Genomic DNA, 23356 nt, shown 5'->3' on the forward strand with positions numbered 1-23356 from the left:
TCTCTGTTTGCTCCTTAGAACATCAGCGGCATAAGGGTAAGGCTTTGTGTGTTGCCTTCATCGATTCCAAACAGCTAAAGGCTGCCCAGCGGACTGTGTTAATACCTCTGTGACATAACAATGAAAACATTTCCTTTTCTATCTGGCACCGTATCTAAGAGAAGAGAAACAGAACAGCTGACAGACAGAGGTGAGATTAACGTGTGTGCGTGTGTGTGTGTGTGTGTGTGTGTGTGTGTGTGTGTGTGTGTGTGTGTGTGTGTGTGTGTGTGTGTGTGTGTGTGTGTGTGTGTGTGTGTGTGTGTGTGTGTGTGGAGATGGGCAGACCGGTACCAAGGCCGTGCTCTGCTCCTGGCCCTGCCCTACTGCAGTCTCACTCGAGACCCTAGGGCAGCCTCAGTTCATAACTGAGGCCACACTTCCTCCCAAGGCCACTTAGCCAGGCAAGACCTGAATGCAGCTCTTCTAGCCAAACATTTATGCTTAGTCCAAACCAGGCTTGACAAAGCCACGATTTGCAAAGTGAGTGGGTGAATTACTCTTTCTTACTCTCTTTCCAATGTTTGAGTTAAAAAACATCTAAACTACACATCTTACTGTTTTAGTATGAATTAATACCAAAACATTTACTCCACTCTCAAACTATTTCAATTACTTTTTTTGACAAAATCAGAACTCGACTATCATTCAGAAGGGCTTAGCTTCAGAAACTTGGTTCATCCTGCTTTCCAAAACCTTGCCTTTTTTCGTGGCTTGCGCTTTCTTTTGTACCTCACAGTAGTAACCATAAAGATGTATTCAAGCAAATGTTTTAAATTATAGTTACTGCATTTACCATTTTTTATATCTGTACTCTTATTTTTAAGATGTGGTAATGCGTATCATTCCTTTAAAATACCTTTTAAAACGGAGACAAAGCAACAACTCCTTCCACAGCCACACATTGTTTGAAATGCAGAGAAGCAGGAAGGGGGTGCTGAGTTCTGAGTGGGGGCAAAGGAGGGCCTGTTGCCTCCTGCAGTTTACTTCGGCCGACTCAGGGCTGCAGTCGGAATCCAACCTGGCTTCTTCCACGCTGGGCCAAGGACAGGCTGGGTTGAGACTTCCGTGGTGCATCTCCATGGAACTCTGGTAAAATTATCTTCGGAATTCTCGCCTGAGCGTGGACCTCCACACAATGGATCCCCTCTGTGTTTACTCCCACGTTTGGAGTAGATGCGAACCAGCCCAGCGACATTTATCAAGGCCCTGCTCTAAGCCAGAGATTGCACAAGAGCAAAACTCAGAGGTGAGTTTTGAGGCACGGATGGGCCCACCCTCGTGAATTTATAGTGTAGCAAGGGAGGCAGATATTACTCAGATAATCAGAACGAAAGGCGAACAGGCGTGAAAAAACCTGGAAGGTACAGAAACATGGTGTGCTGGGGACACAGAGTTCAGAGTGTATTTGGTCGGAGAGGCCAGTGGAGACGGGACTGAAGAGAAGCGTGGAGCTGAGAAACAATGAAGAACAGGGGTTAGCAGCGGAAGGGCAGGGCTGCGTCCTCCAGAAACACCTCAGACTAATTGGCGTCAAAGTGAAATCCAAAGTCACAAGACTAAATTATCAGATAGACCCCTTTGAATAAGTATGATAATCTTAATTTAAGCAGCATTCAAAGAATTGTCCACTGTCCTGTTGTGTCTGGGATTGGACAGAAATGGACTCAGTCTTTTGGGATTCTCAGCTGTGTGGAAGGCAAGGCGGGCAGCGGGCATGTGAATTTATATAGCAGACACCTCAAACCTTGCTGGGTTTACTCCTTACATTACAGAAATTTCAGGTTTCTCAAGGATTTAAGGACTTAAGTTTCTCTGGAAAAAATTTAGTGGACTCTCATGTCTCAAATAGAGCCAAAGGGGATAGTCATAAAAATCCCTTTCTAATCCTAAAGATTTCTTATGGGTCCAAAACCATTTTAAGAAAAGAACACGTCAGCTTCATGGATCCGAAGTAGCAGTTGTATTAGGAACAGCTGAATGAGAGGGAACAGACTTTCAAGTGCCTTTGGCCTGGTCCCCAGAGCAGCACACTCAGCATGGCCTTGTGGGCCCAGGGCGAACCAGGCCACTCCTAAATGGGCATCGTTTAACCTCGGAGTCAAAAGACAAATGTCTCCTTAAAACAACTGGTTTTCTTTTTTTCTCTGTATCAAGATGGCAAACTATTCTAACTCAATAATTTTTAAAAGGTGGATACTTTAGCATCAGATAAAGTGTTCTCATTTTTGTCCAAGTGGAAAAGTAGAATTATATTAAGATAATCGCTCTTGACATATCTTAATCTGTTGATCTTGAATGACCATTAATTAAAAATTAGTTAAACTGTTACTTTAGGGCCTACTATTAATAACAGAGAAAAAATACCTAGGAATGCAGAAATGGGCTGAATGGGTAATTATACTCCAGGTGCCTCTGTGCCTTTGCACATACGACCATCTCTATCTTGAATCCTCTGGATCAGCTGGATAACTCCTACTTACCCTTCAACCCCAAATGGAGCATCTGCCCCTCAGCCCTACCTTTGACAACTCCAAAGTTAACTGCTCCATTGCTTCATGCTGCCTTGGCCTTCTGCTCACACTTTCATGAGATACACATGGCTGGGTGTCTGTCTTCTCCTACTTTCTCTTTCTTTTCCTTGCAACAGAGTGACTTTTTATTTGGGACGGCAAAAGCCTGACCCCAGAGGATGCATCTCTCATGGTCATGCGAGCAGTTGTCATTTTGAAATAAAAATGAAAGTGTTTCATGTTCTGGCAAGGCCACTTAAAAGAAGCCGGCTTAGTTGAGGAAGGTCCCCTTCTGCCCTCTGCTTTCCTTCTTGTTGGCTTTTGAATGCTCTTAAAAAATGAGACAAGCTTGAGAATGGAAGTCACACACTAAGGATGGAGAAGCAGGAGAAACAGAGCCTGGGGCCTGCTCTCCATTTGGGAGGATTACACCTTCACGTCTTCTGGGGGGGCAGAATAAATCCCTCGGGTGTTAAAGCCACCATTTGGTATTTCTTTTATACCCACCCAGCACACGCTGTTATATGACTGTTATTGAATTATCATTAACTTGTTTGTCTTTACATCAGACAATGGGTCAGTCAAGAACCTATGTAATCATTGCATTTCTGTCACTGTAAAGAGCATTTATACTTGAGATGTACATTTAATGCTGGTGAATGAATAGTACACAAAGCACCAAGTAGAGTCGCTGGCTAATAATTCAAACATGGGTCATAGATGGGCAAACTTAGGCTGCGATCATTAATGCAAAAATGTGTGTGTGTGTGTGTGTGTGTGTGTGTGTGTGTGTGTGTATCTGTGTGCACAGAGGAACAGGTGTGCCATAAGTGACAGTGAGAAGCCAGATCTAATTCTCTGTCCCAATGCATGAACACAATGTACAGGGACAGCACTTTCAGAGATGATTTCCCAAGTGTACCTACATTCATTACTAGGGAAACAGCATGAAAGGCAATGTTCAGGTCACCAAGTTCCCAACCGCCCATTCAGCACAAAACATTAGACTGAGATAAGAACCACGACTACTTTTGGCAACTGCACAGAATCTTTTTGCAAACGGTAGAAAATAAATATTTTGGCTTAGTACAGCTTTATGATATTCTGCCTACTAGGTGTTAGTTGGATGTAGGGTGTCTAACCTCTTACCATTAAAATGATTGTAGGATGTAACTTGTTTTATCAAATGTTTAACTAGGGTTACTTAAAAATGTGAGAAGCAATTTAGAAAAAGAAAAAACAGTACCCTGAGACTTACCAAGGTTAATAATTTTTTTGTCTAAGTGTTATTACTAAATCATCAAATTTCTTTTCTTTTTTTTGGTAATGAGATGGGGTCTCACTATGTAATTCAGGCTGGCTTCCAACTCCTGATGATACTCTTGCCTCAGCTGTCCAAGTGCTAGAATTACAGGTGTATGCCACCATGCCCAGAGTCATTGATTCTTGCTTTTATATCTTACACATATGCTTCTTGTGCCCTTTTATATATAAATATATATGTACATGTATGCATATATAAATACACACATGCAATATGTAGGCATGAATGCATATATAACACATATTTGTATTTCTGCTGCTTCACATAGCATTTTGTGTTTCAGAGGCACATTCAATGCTGTTAAATCAGTAACACACAATATATGCTTACATGTACACAGACATATAATCTTTGGTCTTACTTTTAAGTAGAACACATACTTACTACTGTTGATTTTTCTTAATTCTTCAGGATTTACTAAGGGACGGGGATATGAACACATTCACCACAGGGCCCTAATTCATACGTGTCACTGCTGGGGGCATGACCAACCCTTGGTCCACGAATGGCTGCTCCACTGGGCAGCTTTTTATTAGCAAAAAGACTGATAAAAGTGATTAGACCTATTTGTACCACCAGTAGTACAAGCCACCTGATGAGACAGTCGTGTTCATGCCAGGAAATGTGTGAAATAGAAATCTACGACCCCTAGCATCCATGTCTGCTGGCTCTCAGACTTTCAGTGTGTTGTGCAGGTGTTAGGGTTCAGGCCTGCAGGGGAAGTTGACAGGAGTTTCTTCCTTGGTGTATAAAACTAGAAAATGAAAAGGTAAAACCCAAGACCGGAAGTGTCTAGACATTTAAATACTGATAGAAAATGTCACTAGAAGTCCAAGGACAAACGAAGAGCAGCACGAATCTGGAGAAGATAAATGGCTGTAATTCATAAGCAGAGACCACGCCAAGGCCAGTGTTCTCAGATGGGTTCACACTGGCTCCAGGTCTAATGGTTTCCACAGGACCTCAACTCCTAGCGTCACACACTGGGCCAGTGATGTCAACCTTCTCTCATCCATGCCATGAGGTGAGACACTCTGAAACCCCTGTGTCCCAGCACCAGTAAAGACAAATATGGAAAACTCAGCTGTAAATCCGATCACGGCCAGTCTTTCCTGTAATCATTTAATCCGGACAAAGCTTTCTCATCACAATGCTCTGACATCTGTCCTGCCTCCCTTCCTCATAACGCCAATAAATAGAGGAGGTAGTATGTCTCCAAGCTTACCTTCAGATGGTGATTAATTTGCTCATTCTTAACCTTTTTATGAAAAGGTTTACAGTATATGCATTTGATTAGTATAATGGACATTTTCAAATGGCTAGATGGAGCACAGAGAAAAATAAGTGTGAGAAAGAGAAAAATACAGCTGGAAGTGAGGAAGCACACGCAGTGCACCCTGCCAGGCCCTATCCATGTGTTAGATGGGGGGGGGTGTCACATAGCTGTATGCACGCTCCCTACAATACAAAAAAGTGGGTACTCATAAAAGTCACAAAAAGGGCACCTACTGAATCCTTTCAGAAATCTGTAAGTAATATGTTTCTCGTGGAAGACCCAGTAAACATCTGTGATAAATGAATTATGGCACAGGAGAACCATAATTACTCGAAGTACCAACATTCTATGTATGGCTCTCCTGTAAGTCTTCTGAAAGACAAAGGTGTATAACAATGCACCAACATTTGAGCAAACGAAAGCAAGTTTCAGAGAGCTGGCCCTCACTGACCTCGATGGTCAGAGAAGATTTGATAAAAGCACATTTTAAGAATCCAGACCAAAGCACCCAAGTACAAAGCACTGGACATTCTGAGCTGACCAAGGGTCTTCAGAGCACTTGGGGTGAGGCTGGGGGCACAGGGCACACAGCTGTGTTTCTCCTGCTAAGACCTGTGACAGGCATTGCTGACACCTGTACAGCATTCTCTGCCAGGGCGCTTTCCTGTGGCTCCAGATACTTCAAGCCATTGTACTCTAGAAGCCAAATCTAGTAGACCATGGCTGTCACATGAGGACACTGTGCCACTTTACCATGTCAGAGTTGAACTGGCGGCCTCTGTTGTACAGTATTCCACAAATATTATTTCTCTACTAACACTAGGTAAGAGTTGAGCGATTTCAAGTACAGGTTATAACATCAAGGTTCAGACCAGAAGCTTCCTTGAGGTCAAAGAGCAAGACACAAGAGTCCATCTTGGAGGCTGCTTGTGGAGTTAATGACTGTGGAAAGGGATACAGGGACATACCTGGCAATGGGGGATGATAACAAAGGTGAATGTGCTTAGCAAGACCAACGTGGCCAGCGCTCGGCACGTTCACCGGGACGAACAGGTGCCGTACCGTGACGCGTGACTCGAGCACTAATGCTAGGTGCAGAGACACAGCCCTCCTCACCGGTCCCTCTGCACCACCCCCACGCACGCACACACCAAACCTCCCCACTCGGCACCTTCGCCTTTGGTGCCCAGATTTCCTCGTTTACGCACTTGTTTCTTTGGTTTACGACTCGAGTTTCCAATACGGGAGAATAGGATCGCCAATTATACACAAAGGTGTTAACAGTAGCCTGAGAGTTATTTCCAAGAGCCTAATGGAAATACATTTACCTGCAATAAAACCACACAAGATCACCACAACACCAGCCCTCTCATTATACACACAAGCTGAGTCCCGATCCTGGCTGCATTTAGCTTTTAATTGCACACTCAAGTCTTTAAATCATAAAATGGGAAAACAAATTATTACTTAATATTTGCAGAGTTTGGAATAGATGGAAACTTCTTAAACACAAGGTCCATAGAAAAAATAATAAGAGATGCCTTTGTGTCAAAAAGTTGAGAAACACTCATATATTCCTTTGTTTGTTGTTCACATACCCTTGGGAGGAGTAACACATGAGGTCGTTGCTTATACTTAAACCAGATCAACTGAGCTTAAGGCATCAGGTGGCAGTTACAGTACTATGGGGAATACATAAAAATTGTAGGCACAGTCTCAATCTGCAGCAAATGGGCTTAATCGGATCATTTCCTCTAAACAGGTAAGAGTGTTGAAAGAGAGTAAGGTCATGAGGAATCAAGGTCAGAGGACCACAGAAGGAAAAAGACAGAGGGAAAATGTGTGAGGGTTTGTTGAATACACGCTATATGTCGGTAGAATATATACTTTCTCACTTAATTCTTATCATAATTTTGAAGATTAGTTAAAATCATGTGTATTTTATAAAATAAAACTGAGATCCAAAAAGGTTATAAGAGCCCAAGATCACATCAGCAGGAGACAAAGTTGCCAATAGCACTCTGTCAACAATGAGAAATCAATCACCCTATGTGTGACATCCTGTGTTCCTCCTAGGGATTTGAATCACAATCAAGACAGGAGGGAGGATACACACGCTTCTGTCATCCCTGCCACTGAAAGCAAGTCACAGCCTGTCACTTTAAGGATGGCAGTGGAGCGCCAGGAAATAAGTGGGTCCTTGCAGCCAGTAGCTTTGAAAGTATGGGCAGGGTTGTTTTGTTTTGTTTTGTTTTGAGGGATGATTGATGATCAAAACAAAAAGAGTTGCTTTTGTTCAACAGCCACATACAATCCAAAGGGAAATGCTGGTGAATACCAACAGGCTGTTTGGGTAAAGGGTAGCGCCTACTGATATAGGGCACCAAGTAATCCAAAGAAGAGAAATACTGCAACTCCCAACCTTCTAGATATCTAACACAGGAGTTTGTGTTCTCTAAAATCGAAGAAAAAAATTTAGGAACAAAGAGGTTAAGAATAGGAAGAATTTATTGAGAGAAAGACAGCTTCAGTCTAAGAGAGACAGAAGGGGGACCCGAAAGTGGGTTGCCCACCCACCCCACTTTTCAAAGGTGTTTTATTGAGCAAAGCCACAAGGTAAGGTGGACTCAAGGTGGGACAAAACTACAGTCAACTAATAAGAGTATAAATATTGTTGCTTAGGTAACAATATTGATCCAATGGGAAATCACGAGGTGGGACAAACTGTGATCAGCCAATAAGATTACAGCAAGTATAGTCGCTTAGGTAAAATTGATTCCATGGGATCAAATGGGAAGCGGGTCATGTAGCAAGGAGACATGGAACAATGACTTCTGGGAAAGGAATGGGCTTGGGAGGTCTTGGTCCCTGCCCAAGGTGGCTGATGCCTATTAGAATATCAATCACTGCTATTCATCCCTAGGGGAAGTATGTGAGTGTGGTGCTTTTTCTCTTTTTTTCTGGCACTCTCTCCTCTGGAGTTTGGCAATTACTACCTGGACTAATCAATTCCCTGCGCAGTCTCCAGAGTCCTGACAATGGCCCACAGGGTGCTACTTCATCCTTCTCCTCTCTGGCTCACTTTCCCAGCTGTTCTTCCAGAGTCCTGAGCTCCTTCTCATCCTAGGACAGCCCGGCTATTGCTGCTGAGTGGAGTACTCTTCCCCAGTCTTTACTGGAGAAAATGTTCACCTTCTTGCTAAGACCTACTTTGATCAAACAATTGAAAGCTGTATCCCTCCCCAGACCCATTACTTTTCATTGTTTCTTTTTATTCTAAGGTACTTTTCCTATAATACATTCAAATATACATATATATTAAGGTTGTTTATTTTTTATCCCCTAATAGGATGTGAGTACAAAGTCAGAGGTATTTGCACATCTTGTTCACTGTCCTAGAACAGTGCTTCGTGTATAACAAACAACTAATAAATATTTGTTGAATGAATGAATACATTCCAAAAGCAAAAGCCAAGCCAGAGATGACAGGGATATATTATGACTTCAAAGACTTTTGCTCTTTGTCTCAATCTACAATATAACAATCATCACCATTTAAATTCTATCCCACTGGTTCTAAAGACCAAAAGAGAAAGTAGAGAATGATCTTTAAGTATGGATCCTACTCTGATCCATTGTCATTGTTCTAGAGCTGCCTTCACATGTAAATGCTCATTCCCCCAAGTGAGTTCCCTCAGACCTCTTCCCCAACAGGCGGAGCTCTGGGCTGCATGCCTTAGCTCCCGCATCATCCCTGGATCGGAGATTCAGCTGTCCTTGCTCCTTAGCACCCGGTTGGGCCTTCCTCATGGACTTCGGTGTGGGAGACCCTAGTCTGACCCCTCCCTTTAGCCTGTGTGAGCTTGAGTCCTTTGGCCGGCCACCTGGTTGGACAAGAGCCTGTTTTCCTACTTCCCTACCTGCTCGCACCTCTGCTGAAGGATCAGGGCTATAACAACCTCTGTGGTTAAACTCTAGGAGGCTTCAAGGGAAGGAGACTTGGCCAGGTGCTGCTTTTGGAGTACAACTCTATCCTCTCGGATGTCTGTATCTCCTTATCAGCTCTCACCGCAGTTCTAGAGAGCAGTGCCTCACGTCCACTGGTTCTGCAGTGTGGGTCTTTTCACATTACAAAGTAAGTGGACAAAAAGGGAGACGCTAGCATTAGGGGTATGAGACGAGAGAGAGAAAGAGAGCTACATGTGTAAGCATGTTCCTTGGACTGCCTTTCTGGAGGTCAGGAATCTAATCCATCCAATATCTGGATCAACACTGCAAATGGAAAAAAAGAGAACGAGTGACTTACTTACAACCTGCGTTGAAACTCTCAGATGTTCCAGTCTGATTTGCTTTTACCTGTCTTATTTATTTCAGGATCTTGGCCAAATTCTTGAGTAAATGTATGGCCAGACACATATGGATTATTATTATTTTTTACAGATTTGTTTATCTAGTAGTCTTCAGCAGAAATCTTCAGAATTAACCTTGTGTAGACATTTGTGCATACAAGCCCTAGAATTCATTCTCAGCAGATGGCCAGGGGACTTTTCTTCAACAGGCTGTCTTCTCCCTCCCCTGCTTCCAAAATTAGGGCATCTGGAGAAGGCGAAACAAAATTATACAAAGCCCTGACCTCTGGCCTTGCTTCTGTCTCTCAGACTGTGAAGCACCCCAGAGGGAAAGTGTTGAATTTGGCCTGACTTCACGTGGTACAAACTGTAACTCTTTGTGAATCGTGGTGACATCATGGTGTACTTTGACATCACAGCTCAGACTCCCTCCTGTTGCCAGCGTACAGCAATCTATAGTCTTTCTCCAAACATAAGAGTCTTTTGTTGAGCAGAAAGGGTAGCAGCTGGTCCTCTGGCCTGGCACAAATGTGGACCCTGGTGGAATGTGTCTGCTTAGGAAGCCACCGCAAGGCAGCTTTGTACTACGAGGGCTGGATCCACTTACACATGTGGAACGTATGTGGAAATGTATATCTAAAAAGCTCAAAATTCCAGATATGGCCAATGATTCACCAAAATTCTACATACAATAAAACTTCCATTTCCATGTCTGGGTGTGTTATCTGAAGTCAGTATTCCAGAGGCAACTGTATCCTGCTATTTTTGTCTGCCAGGGCAAAAGAAGAATAAAAAGGAAAGGTGAGAAGAGATATGTCTGAAGAGAGAGAGAGAGAGGGAGAGAGAGAGAGAGAGAGAGAGAGAGAGAGAGAGAGATCTACATCCCAGACAACTCTCCTATTATAACTGTTCGGGCACTGCTGGCCCCGAAGTGAGTAGCCCTTGTGACTCTCAAGTCGACCTCGGACACATCATTGTATACTAACGTGAAGCTTCGCCGAGGTGCTATCAGTACCGTGCTCCAGAGTCCATCAGAGGTGTCCTCAGTGCACATGTTTCACCTGCTTTCATCTTCCTGGGCTCTCTCCTGCCTTTTCTGGCCATGCACATTGGCTCTCTAGAGGAAAACCTGAGAAAACATCATCTGCAAAATGCCTTTCAGTTTCTGTCCAGATGGTTCCAATGCTTGTATGAAGCATGCAGGTCAGATTGAGAAGCCAAAAGGTATCACTCTGAGGCTATTCCAAGAGGAGTAAGCCATGGTATACAACAGAGGCTGGAATCACAAAATTATTTTAGTGAAAAATATATGCTTGTTACTACATCACAAAATAAATGGAGTCCGGGCCTGACCCTCAGTGCACCACAAGCCTTGCAGCTGGCACAGGCGACTCCCTCTCCTGGAAAGCTACCTCTGTCACAAGTGCTCTACCCCAGTATTTCATTGGCATGTTCACTTCCCTGGGCACTTATTTCCCTGGAACATCATTCCTTCTTCCAAGAATCCATGTTGCATGGTCCTAAAACTCTTACGATGTGTAGCCCGGGCTGTGAAAGATGCAAGTGACACGGTGGGGACTACAAATGACTCCATTTCTGGAGTACATCACAGTCTGTTTTCCGCTGAGTTACAGAAGGACATGGTATCAGTCTTATAAGACATGTAAGGACGTGATACAATAACATATAAAAAGACCCAGTGCTGTGCTTAGAATGTAAAGCCTCCCCGAGTATCTGAGGGTTTCTAGGAGAATTCTATTTTCAAGCCTTCCATTTCAGTCCCCATCATTCCTCAGCATCTGCCTAATGTGAGAGCAAAATTTAACCACATGGTAATAGGAATATTCAAATTTAGAAATCTTTTAAAATGTGTTTTTTTGTAGCAGTTGCAACTGCTTTTCAGTCAATTTTCCCTAGCTATTTGGAAAGCATTATCTTAACACACAAAAACCTGCATATATTTTTCTAATTCCTCCGAAGATATTCAGATTGCCTGCTTTTGCGCACTAACCTGATTCCTGATGGCCATGGGCAAAGAAGAGAAGGAATGTTAAACTTGTATCGTTCATGTGACAGTTCTAATTTGACTACACTGTAACCGTTCTTCTGCATGCATTATGTATAAAGCCTGCAATTTGAGATAATTGCATTATATTTTATAAATAGTCCTTGTATCCTTTCAATATATCTATGTGAATCTAAATAGAAAAGTCTTAGAGAAAAGTTCTGTAAGGTTGGGTCTACCAAACACCGTGTGAGATGAAAAATCATGATCTCATTATTGTATTTAAAATTTCCAAGTGTTGTTATTTCAAAGGACTTCTTGGTATAGTGGGGACCTAGTCTACATGCCATTTTTCAATAATGAAATTCTACCATTAATGTTGAACTGTTTTTATAGATATTGGCATTCAGGGAATCACTTAGTGAAACACACATTGAAGAGAGGTAAAAGCATTCGTTAGTATCACTCTGTGAGTTTGTAGGAACACAGTCTTCCCCAGGACGCTTAGGAGCTGATTTTCAGATGATGTGCAACTTCAGTTTCTTAAATTCTTTCAATGATCATGCCAGAGCAAACTGTGTATGGCTAGTTCAATGGCGAGTTTTTATTTCTCCCTAAGATAAAAACATGACTTGACTCAGCAGGGTATGGTTTTCACTGCTGAAGTCAACTGGGCACCTACTTCATAGCTAGCAGATGCTGGTGGCATCAGAGTTGACAGAAAAGTAGGAAGGAAAGACTGGCAGGCAGAAGCAGAGGCACCTCAAAGGGTAGGAAACTATGTTAGGAAATCACAGACCACGGCATTGGGCAAGTCTCATGCAGCAGAGCACAGCAGGGCAAGTCCGATGACATTTGTGCTGCACCTTCCTGGGTCAGGTACTTTCAGGAGTCCTCCAGACCTGCACAATGAACTGAACTCCGAGCCCACACAGTGACAGAGCCAAGCAACTCCCTGTCACTGACCTAAAAACACCAGAATGTGGATTCCAGCCTCTTTCTAACCCACCTTTCCCATTACTGCAGTCCCTATACCCTGGGGGGATGAAGCCAGCAGCGAGTGCTCTGGGGGAGCTGATGCAGCACCACATGTACTCCTGAAAACCACACCGCTGAGAGCTGACTTTCAGAGTGCTTGGCATCCTATGTAAAAGGTTAGCCCTCCATTAACATCTCAATGATGTTGACGTGGACTGGTTTTCAGCATGAGCCCATAGGCAGTCAGGAAACGCTGATGAAAGGCTAGTTTCCCAGAGACAGGAACTTCCAAAAAGGTTCCCAGGCTTTTTCCAATAATAGGAAGACACCTCTGGCCCCTCGCAAACGCAAACTTGTTTTCAGTTCTTCCCTACAGCCTGGCTTCCACACTGACTGGCTCACTATCTGAATGGAGGAACAACATCCCTGCGGGCTGGGGAGAAGGGAGAAGGGAGGAGCGAGAGGCTCCAGATGGGAAACAGACAAGACTCAGCCCAAACACAGCTCCCACCCGGGAGGCTGGAGGCCAACCCAGCTTGCATGCCCCGGGATTCCGACCCCAGCATGAACGTCTGGCTCCTGCCACACAGGGTCCGCACAGAGGGCCCAGGGAGACAGCACGGATTCCAGGGCACACGGCTCACACAGCAGTGCCCTCCTCCGATCGGCTCCCAGCCTGGGTCAGGGCCCAAAGGCCCGAGTCTGGGAGGCTGATTTGAATACAAAGCTTTGTCAACTCTGACCCCTCTCAAGGCAAAATAAATATCTGGAAAGCTCCTGAGCATGACATTCTTACATTAGGTTCTGTGTGGAGACCTTGCAAAAGTCCACAAAAGTAAGAAATCACAGCAGCAGGGGCAATGCAAGCGCAGGCACAGAGCCGGGATCTGCCGTCCCCTCCGACTCCTCCGGGGGCTGTTCCACCAGGGAACCCGGGAAGAGAAGAGCAAGGGCAAAGGCAACACTAGGAAATCCGCCCAGAGGCTCGGCCAAAGGCAGGCGATCTCATCGGTGGACTAATTCTCCGGAGTTCTCTGCTGCTTATGAGCACCATTCCCTTAGGACGCACGCACCGTCACTAGCGTTCCTGAACCAAGTGCTCAGCTGGTGACAAGAACTACAGGTGACAAGAGCTCTGTCCATTTAAAAATTTTTTATGTCTAAACATTTTGAAGTTATAATCTAAATCTTTAAGATGAAAGCTGAAAAATTATGCTCAACTTTTGCAAGAGCATGCCATTTTTCTTGTTTTTAGACATAAAATGCTTTCTCAACTACAATGCCATGCATTGGGTCTAATTAGATAGTAAGGAGATAAAAGTTCCCTTTTCATTTTAGTTTTTTAAATGCGTACGTGGCTTCAGTCTGCCGGACTTGTACTTGCAATTCTAAATCATCTGCACAGACACGCAGGCTGCCTTCCCCGTAACACCTTGCTGGTGTGTGAAGGAGCGCAGCTGTGCCCCTACTTCTTTCCTGCATCTCATTATTTTCATGGTTATTTTTTGCACTTGGGAGCAGCTGAGGGGAAAAAGGGAGGAAGAATAGAGGGAGAGGAATTCCACGCCTGAGTATTTGTAAACACCCGGGAGGAGCCGAGGAAGTCTTGGCCTCACAATCTCCAGGACTCGGGGGCGAGGCTCGCTCAGCACCCTCGCGGAGCAGGATTGCGCTGAGCGGCTGCTGTGGAAGACAGTATGGAAGTTCTTCAGAATGTTAAGACATTTAAAATATAATCCAGCCATTCCATTTCCGTCTATAGAAAACTGAAAGTAAGGGCTTGAATAGCTATTTACGTGCCTGTGTTCATAACAGCACTATTCAAAACGGCCAAAAGAAGGAAATGATCCAAATGTCCACCCATAGATGAAGGGATAATCAAAAGGGTGCATGTGTACTTGATGGAGTATTATTCAACGAGAAAAAGAATGGAATCAGGACATGAGCTGCAACGGTGATGAAGCTTCAAGGTATTATACTGTATTAAGGGAAATGAACCGGGCACAAAAGGTCAATTTGATAAAATCCACTTTAGTCAAATTCCTAGACTCAGAAAGTAGAATGGGTGCCCCAGGAGCTGGGGAACAGAGGAGCAGAGTTAGTGTTTAACGGGTGTGGGTTTCTGTTGCCCTGGCAATGGGTGAGGGTGGCGCTGTGCAGGGGGTGCACCTGCTGCCCTGATGCCACTGAGCTTGTGCTCAAGAGCAGTTAAAATGGTAAATTGTATGCTATGGTGGTTTCACCAAGATAAAAAAGAGGAGAAGGCACAAGACTGATAGACACAAATAATTAATACAAGGAATACATAGATGGAACTGCGTAATTAAATACACATGTAAAAGTAAACATAAGCTATAACGTCCATTTGCTCTTGCGGAAGTCTGTAGTGACATTTTGCACTCTGCCACCAACTGGTCCCACAGCCTCCTACTGAGGTGTGGATGTGCAGTCCCACGTGTTTGACTTTGCTGTTTTTCCACTGAGCAAGACTTATGTGGATCCCACGGCACACCACCCCACAGACTAGCACAGCGTGGTACAGCACTGTATAACACAGCCTAACGCAGCATGGCACAGCACACAGCCTTGGAGCTGGAAAGATGGAAATGTGAATTCCAATTCTATACTCCTGAGCTGCACGGCTTATCCATGTTACTTCATCTCTCCGTGCCTTGGCTTCTTTATCTGAAAAGCAGGACCAATCACACTTTCAAAAGTTGTTTTGAAAAATAAAAAGCTCTTACAGTTTAATAATGGCAGTAGCTACCACTGCTATTAATTACAACATTAGCAGCAGCAGCAGCAGCAAATGCAACTGTAAGAGTTGGAGAAGTGAAGAGAGCTGTTCATGTGTTTTTAGAACACTTGTTCTCTGATACTCCTCAGAAGTAAAAAAATCAAGTTCTCATTTGACATAAAAATATTATCAGAAATAATTCAAGTGACTCAGTTTGCTCTCCTAGAAAATTCCTTCCGCTCTAAGACAAAGCAGAGCAATGGACTCTTCAGAGAGAAGGTTTCTGAGCAATTCACTGACACAGAAACACTGAGCATCCTCTCTGCCTTCTGCTCCTGCCTCTCCTCATCTGATCCACTTCTCCTCGCGCGTCACGCAGCTCTGGATGAGGAAGGGAAGTCTCAGCCACCAGAGGTAGGAGCAGGTTGTCGAGGAGCACAGACAGCAGAGGACACCCCATCAGACACACTTGTTTGCAAGGACGAATGAGAGAACCTTATGTCCTGGATTTGGGGTACAGACGGGGCTGACTCCGCATTGGCCTGGGAAGGGTTGATGGGGAAGGTGAGGTGTGAGCAGTGAATCAAAGAATGAACACAGTGCAGCACCCCTCAGAACAGTGGAGGCCGTGGCCGCGCCCCCAGATGGGAGCCGGCCTGCCGCCTGGGCAGGCTGCGCCAGGTGGGTCCTGAGGTCAGCGCTGTACGGCACTGCACGCACTCCTCTAGGAGGCGAACCAGACTTCTTTCTCACAGCCCCACGAGACCCTTGCTGGGACCCATGAAGAACTCATTCAGATCCGCATGAACTTCTGGCTGAAGAAGAGAGACGCTCCTGCTTGTAGTCTGGGGTCGTCTGGCCGCAGGACAGAGTGTGGTCTGAACCAAACAGAAGTTTCTCACGCTTTGCCTGTCAGCATCAGCTCCCTAGCGCCTCCAGCACGCCCCATTCATCCCCGAGGCACGAAAGTTGCCACCCCGGAGAAGAAGGAAGACTCTGATGGGCCCAGCCTCCTCAGCAGCTGTGGGTCACGAGACCACATCCATTTTAGAGCTCCCGGCCGCCGGTTACCATGACTAACAACCGCAAAGAGGGGAGAACTTTAACGTGACTTGTAGATTGACTGTCATAATTCTTTACCATTACAGAAAAATATATGGGACAATGATCAGACTGAATCTCTAATCAAGCACATTTTTGAATTTTTAAGAACCTTCTGTGAAATAATTTCTCTATATTTCAGAAGCTGCACACTTCTCTACAGATGAAGGCACACACTTGATAAAATTATTCCTATAGCCAGAAGCCCTCTTTTAGTCCTGCACAGCACCCTGGAGAAATCCCCAGAGGCTCCAGTGGTTGCTCCATGCCCTGGCCACGGTGATCAGGTCAGTGACAGGACCCCTGAATCAAATCTTGGCCAGATCCTCCTCCCGGGAATCCGCAGACTGGAGAGCAAGAAAGAAGTTTGACTGGGGCCAGGTTATCTGCCAAGCCTCTTCACACTGCAGCTGAGGACTTCTCGGGCCCTTCAGTTAGTGGAGTCACTCATAAGCATTTGTCTAAATAAACAGTTGATGTTCCTGTCCTCCGTCTCCATCCTTTCAGTAACCCACCCTTTGAGCCTAGGCTAGAGAGAATTTCTGTTGCTTAGAACTGTAAGAATCCTAAAAATAGAGCGTACATCTGTTACCAGCAGAGATACTGGTTTTCATATCCTGGAACTAAATATATGGAAAGAAACATTAAGAGATGTAATTCCCAGAGGTTTTTTTTTTTTTTTTTTTTTTTTTTTTTAAGGAGTGGGTCAAAAGCAGAAGAGCTAGTTTACAGGTCTGAGAATTTAGAATGAAAAGGAATAGAAGAGTAACACCAGAGCAAACTAACAACAAATCAATAATACTCTGGATTTGAAAATCAGTAGGTGCTAAAGATAATGTGATGCTGACACGAGGGGACGAAGGATAACATAAATAAGATGTAATTCCAAGAACGAGACCACTGTGAAAGAACCATGTATACAGGTTGAGATGTAATTTTCAGTTAAGATTCTCTTGCTAAAGGACGGAGCTGGTGGGACTGAGTTCCACGGCACACAAAACACTCAGTGCTGCGTGAGGTGTGATGAGTTTGCCAGATAGGAGAGAGATTACTTTAGTATTCTCATCATTACTTTGATTATAATGATTGTTCTTTCTCCTACTCCTTAGAAATACCTAGCCTAAGTTGGGTTTGGCCAAACACGCCTGCCATTCCAGCACTCTAGGAGGCTGAGGCAGGAGGATGGCAAATCTGAGCCTAGCCTGGGCAGAAAACACAAAAAAGAAAAAGAAAAAAGCTGGGGACAGTGATGTTGCTCAGTGCACAGGCCCTGGGTTCAATCCCCTGTACTACTGGTGTTTACAACAAGCCAAACTGATGGCCTTGCCGACCGTCATGAAGGGCACAGGGCAGAGCTGGCCTGCACCCCTCTGGGAGAGTTGGGAGTGCAGCTACAGGGCAGCTGTGCCGGGGAGAGGCTCCCAGACAGAAGCCCACGTGAGGTGGCAGGCAGGCTTCTGTTCCATCACAGGACCGCCGTGTGGGTGCAGACCAATGTTCCAACACGAGTTTTAATGATGAATGGAAATATCATACTTAGGTACTGGCAACTAATTCTTGTGTTTGCAAACCTCAGTGCGTGTAGAACCAACGTCATCAGTGGGCTCTATTTGGCCGGAGGGCTGCTGGTTTGCAACTTCTACTTCAGAGCTGTGGAAATCACCTGGGGAGAAAACTAAAAGCCATGCTTGAAATTATAGAGGGAAATCTGGAGACACTCCTGGGGAAGGGGGAGGCTGAACCCTCAGCCTTGATCAAGCCATTCGACCTACCCATTGCCAAAGGGAGTGTGTTTGAAATGAGCACAGAAATGTTCCTCTGAGAAAAAAAGCCCCATCAGGAGGCAACAGCGGCCCCTACCCTGGCAGGATGCCTCTTCTTTCTAAGCTCCCATCCTCAGCGTTTGGCCCACACGCCCAGCCCAAGGCAACTTCAGGAAGGGCCGGAGCCGGCACCTGCCTCTCCACTGACCAGTCTTCACCTCCTTCATTAGCCACGTCGTGTCCTTCACTTTGGTAGGAAATCCTGGTCCTCTACAGAGCAAAGCAAAATGGAACAGAAACGCTTTTCATTCTTAGATCACATCAAATGTTTGCACAGACATGGTATATGTTGGCCAGTAGAAGATGACTTGTGGATAAGCAAATAACCACCTCTGTGGATCGACATGGACACTGGGGTCCTCCCTCGGGAGCAGAGAGGAGGCAGGAGTGCTCCATAGCAGCAAACGCGAGCACAGAGAAGTGGACTATTGTCGAGCAAGGCTGAACATGAGACAATAAAACACTGGCTGTGCTCTTTCTTTTTAATGTGACCTGGCCACTTCTTCCTGTTTCCATCCCCATCCTACTGCCGGCCCTTTCCCTACAATCTCTGTTCTTTCTTTAAATCACCTGCAGCTCTGCTGGCAAAGGACCCACACTGGTTCCCAGTCACAGTCCTAAGCGGGCGGTGCAGTGGGTCTGCATCTGGCTGTTCTGTGGGAATGGAAATGGTGAGTGCTATGTTTTTGGAATGTTGTGTTGTTGGCAAAGTTTTCCATGCGAATTTTCTTTTATAATGCAACTATTTTTAAGTGAATGGAATGTTCCTGTGATAATTTGGCCAGGACAGGGAAATTTAGACAGACCAAAATGTACTCAGTAATGAAAGCGACTAACAAAAGTGAATAAATAATCCAAGTCAAAAATACTTCAAACTTTTCATTTAAAGATTGTTAAATACACACAGTTCCTCTCTTCCACCCCTCCACCTTCCCCTTCCCCCTCTCATATTTAATATACAGTAAAGAGCTCTAGAACTTAGAGCCAGAAGTTGGGTTTGAGTCTGCGTGCCTTTGCCGCTTGCCCGTTCAGAGACCCGCGCGAGCCACACCCTGTCCCGTCACCCCATGCCTTCTAAGAGACTCATCTGGTGAGTTCCCCAGGGTCTGTTTCAAAGCAACTGCCTTGTGATGAGCTTTCCAGAGCTTCAAAATATCCCCCAGGCCTTGGAATTTGTCTTGGCTGCCTCGTTCTATTAACCACACAGGTCCTTTCTCGCCGTTCTCCCTGGATTTCTCAGATTCCTAAGTGTCCTCTTGGATCACAAGCAGTCCGCCTGTAGCAAAAATGCTTTGTTCCTGCTCGGTCTGGGCTCCTCAGGGCAGTGTAACCCGAGCAGCAACAGAAAGGACAGGTGGCACATATTACACTAATTTTAGGTGCTTTGGTAGAATTTCATGATTCTGGAAAGCAGCCTTGTTAGGGTCATGCCAGGAGAGTCTTTGGTAACCGTGAGTGCACTAAAACTTGGGTAAAATTATGTTCATGGCGCAAAATCTGGAAGGTTCCTGATGTTTTCATTAAGAATTATGACAAAGTCACTGCAACATTAAAAATTTTCTCTATATCTAATGATATTTCCTTGGAAACATGTCAATCTGCTAATGTGTAATTATTAATAGTCTTTCATGTTTGATTTTTATTTTTAACATTTTGAAATGTCATAAAATGTCAATTCTCCAAATTCTTCCTCAATTCTACTTTGCTTATTTTAAATTTAACTTGCCTTTTTTAATTGAGCCAAGGACAAAGTGTTAAATCCTAAAAAACTTTCATATATGTTGCACTTGAAGGTTTTGGGAAGACTAGTATTTTATGGCCAAAAACTTGATTCCAAATTAAATTATAGAGAGATTTAAATGAACTAAAATGAGTAGGACTGCAAGATCACCTGATTAAACTGTGAAATATCCTGCAGGAGCAAACGATCCCCAGATCTATATTCTAGTAAGGAATAAACTATATGGCAGGAACAGTAGGGAAGAAACTACATCACACTGCAGTATTTACTGACATTTATGGCTTTTGGAAACCTGGCATTTTGTACATTTACTCTAATGACTTCATTAATAAAGGTTTATCTGGAGTATACAACTTATATACTAAGGAAATGAATAGTTATCTCAGTGAGAGAAATCTGTGGGGGTCTCGAAGCCAACCCCTGAGCCATGGGGGGGGTTAGGAACAGGCAGCGGGAAGGACCCTGCATTCTGAATTACTCATAGCCTCCTATATGACAGAAGACTTAAGCCCCCAGAAACAGACTCTGTTCACAGCCTGAAGCAAATGAGAACAAGCCCCAACTATATTAAATGACATAAAAAGACATTAATATGAATAATCTGCGTGATGAGTTAGGGAGGGTTTGGATAACCAAGATACAAAAATAGCCAACAGAGAGAGTTATTGACTGTTGGTCCACACATGCGTGGAGTGGCCACAGGGCGCAGCACAGTGAAACGAAACTGAAGATGAGAGAGAAGGCCTCAGGCTACCTGGCCAGCATGTCCACAGCATCCACACACAAAGGGGCCAACAGCAGGCTTGCCTGTCTGTGAGTTCCCACGGACTTTCTTGGGCGAGTGAAGGACCAGGTGAGCCCCTGAGGCAGACGTCACCTTAGAGCAGTGCCCGAAAGCCCGTCTTCCTCCTCAGAGTCACAGGGAGCCCTGCACGTTCTCACAGGTCCTGCAATCAGAGCTGCATGCCTAGTATTTCGTCGTGATGCCAAGCATTAGAAGGGGCTCAATAAATCTTCATCGAGAGAATGATTCCATAGTATTAATCTGGCTAAACTACATAACTGTAACAATATCCCACACAGTTCATGTGAGGGTTAAAGCAGTGACTCCTATCAAACACTTACCTAGCACGGTGCTTGACATACTAGTTCTTAAGAAATATCAGCTCTCAGTAATATTGGATGCTGTAGTCTCTATTCTTATCGATGAAAAAGACTGAGGTTGAAAGAAGGTAATAAATTAGTCTGTGATCACACAGACAGTAAGTTTGAAAGGTGGGCTTCAGGCTTGTATCCAAATGTCTAAAACGCGAGTCCAAATTATGTACTACTGATGGGTACCTCGCTTGTGCCTTATGCTTCTTAAAGATGGGATACTGTGAGACTCATGTACTTGATTAGCCGAATGTAAAAATTGGTTAAACCATTTTATGTATAAAATAGGGGATTTCAAATTCCCTTTCAATTTAAAAACTGGCTTCTGTGAAACCACTCAGTGAATTAAGTAGGGTTAATTATCATACACTGTTAATTAGTATACAAGTGGATAATGCTTTGTTTCCTTTTTTTTTTTTTTTTTTTTTTTTGGTACTGGGGATTGAACTAACAATGCTTTGTTGAGAATTTGTTATCCTAGGGAAAAGATATTCTCAAATCCACACATGTTTAACCTTAAAAAAAGGTTAGATATTCAGCTTGTGGCCTAGGTTAGCATCTATCCATTCAGCACACACCCTTTAAAGAATCAGTTTTAAAACTTGGAGTCAGAACTTGTGCTAGCAACACTGAATGGGAGCAATCAGCCTGCTGGCCTAGGGTTACAGTGCTGTGTACAGTGGGTACGCTCACGCTAGTAGAGTTTTTAGGGTTAGCTCACAGACCCGAATCACTGTACTACATTAAAAAAGTCTTTCTTGGGATGCAAGTCACATAATGTAAAATTCATCAGTTAAAGTCATATAATGCAGTGGTTTCAGTATATTCATGGAATTGTGAACCCATACAAAAATTTGTTTAGGACATTTGTGTCCCACCCCAAAGGAGTCCCGTACCTACTAGCAGCCATGCCCTGTAGCCTCCATCTCTCAGTCCAGCATGCATGAACCCAAGGCCCGCCGCTTTGCCCACTCTGGACGTCCATGGCAGCGGTGGACACAGCTGCTGTGGCTTGAGTGGTCCTCTAAGTTCATACATTGGCATCGAACCCCAAGCGGGTGCCCTGATGGTGTTGGACACAGGGCCTCAGAGAGTCTTAGTTACTTTCCTTTCGGTGGTGAGACAAAATACTCGACACCCAGATTAAAGGGGAGAGGGTGATTTGGTCACAGTTTGTAGAGGTTTTGGTCCATAGCTGGCTCTGCAGCAGGTGGCAAGGCAGAGGGGCATCACAGAGGAGAAAGTCCATGGCGTTGGAGATCAGCGAAAGTGACAGGAAGCTGATGGCATCTCCCTGCCCCTTCCTCTCACGCAGGTCACACAGGGCAGCGCTCCACCCTCAGGCCCAGCCCAGCACGAGTGAACCCCGCTGTAGACTCAGCTCCTCTGAACAAGCGTGAAGCTTGGGGGACACACATAGCCATAAGAGAGGGGTGCACAGGGGAAAAGCCCAGAGACGAAAGGGGCAGGTGCCAGACATGGTCTCCAAGGTCACATCTGTGTGACCGACGTGGAAGTGTGCTTTACTGTATGTCTCCTAGGTTCCTCTCAAACCAATCACATTGACAATCAAGATGAACCATCACACCTTCGCAATACCACGGCCAACAAGAACATCTTTCTCTGGTGGCTTGCACAGTGCTAAATAGTCTATTCTAACAATGTGATTAATGGTGAGGGTTTGGACTACATGATATGAGCCTGACCTCTGGAGGTACTGAAGACTAACATGGGCCACATAGGCATTCAGCCACGCCTCGTGAGCCAGCCTCAGCAAAACTCTGGATACCAAGCCCAGGGTGAGTTTCTCTGAATACTGCCACACGTTGTTACTGGGAGAAGTGAGGGTCACACACGGTATGCAAGCATATTTGGCGTTCTCCTGTACCCAGATCTCTGCACCCCACCCCCTGGCTGGTTTCAATCAGTGTCTTCTGGCTACAATAAACCAACCATGATGGAATCAACTTTCTGTGAGTTCTACAAATTCTCACGCATCATCAGATCTGTGGAGCATCTTGGGGACTCTTCCTTTAAGTATGTGTCGGAAGTGAGGTGGTCTTGGAGGCTGTCAAACTCGTGCTGTCACTAACAATACCAGAACCCTTAAAGGTGATTAGGAACATTTAATGCAGTCAGTGTTCCTACAAACAAGCGGCCTGAAGTGTCACAGAATGAATCAAGAAAGTTGTCAGATCTTGGTGGAGAATCATTTAATAAAACCCAGAATTCTTAGGCCACGGGGCTCCTTATCTACCTAAGGGGTGCAGACTTATATGTTAGTAATGCAGGAATACTGTGCCTCATTAGTAAAC

General features: G+C 44.6%; 1 protein-coding gene and 1 long non-coding RNA gene across 2 annotated transcripts in view; one reads left to right on the top strand and one right to left on the bottom strand.

Moving 5' to 3' along the window:
- Window positions 1-23356, bottom strand: part of Adamtsl1 (ADAMTS like 1) — a 303353-nt gene that overhangs the window by 240852 nt on the left and 39145 nt on the right. The window lies entirely within an intron of this gene.
- Window positions 172-16641, top strand: LOC104866743. Its single transcript, XR_781526.1, has 3 exons — window positions 172-190; window positions 7229-7344; window positions 16465-16641. It is a non-coding gene; the product is annotated as an uncharacterized LOC104866743 (long non-coding RNA).

This window comes from Fukomys damarensis, unplaced genomic scaffold (assembly GCF_012274545.1).
Source record: "Fukomys damarensis isolate Sample0158 unplaced genomic scaffold, DMR_v1.0_HiC HiC_scaffold_31, whole genome shotgun sequence".
Lineage (NCBI taxonomy): Eukaryota > Metazoa > Chordata > Mammalia > Rodentia > Bathyergidae > Fukomys > Fukomys damarensis.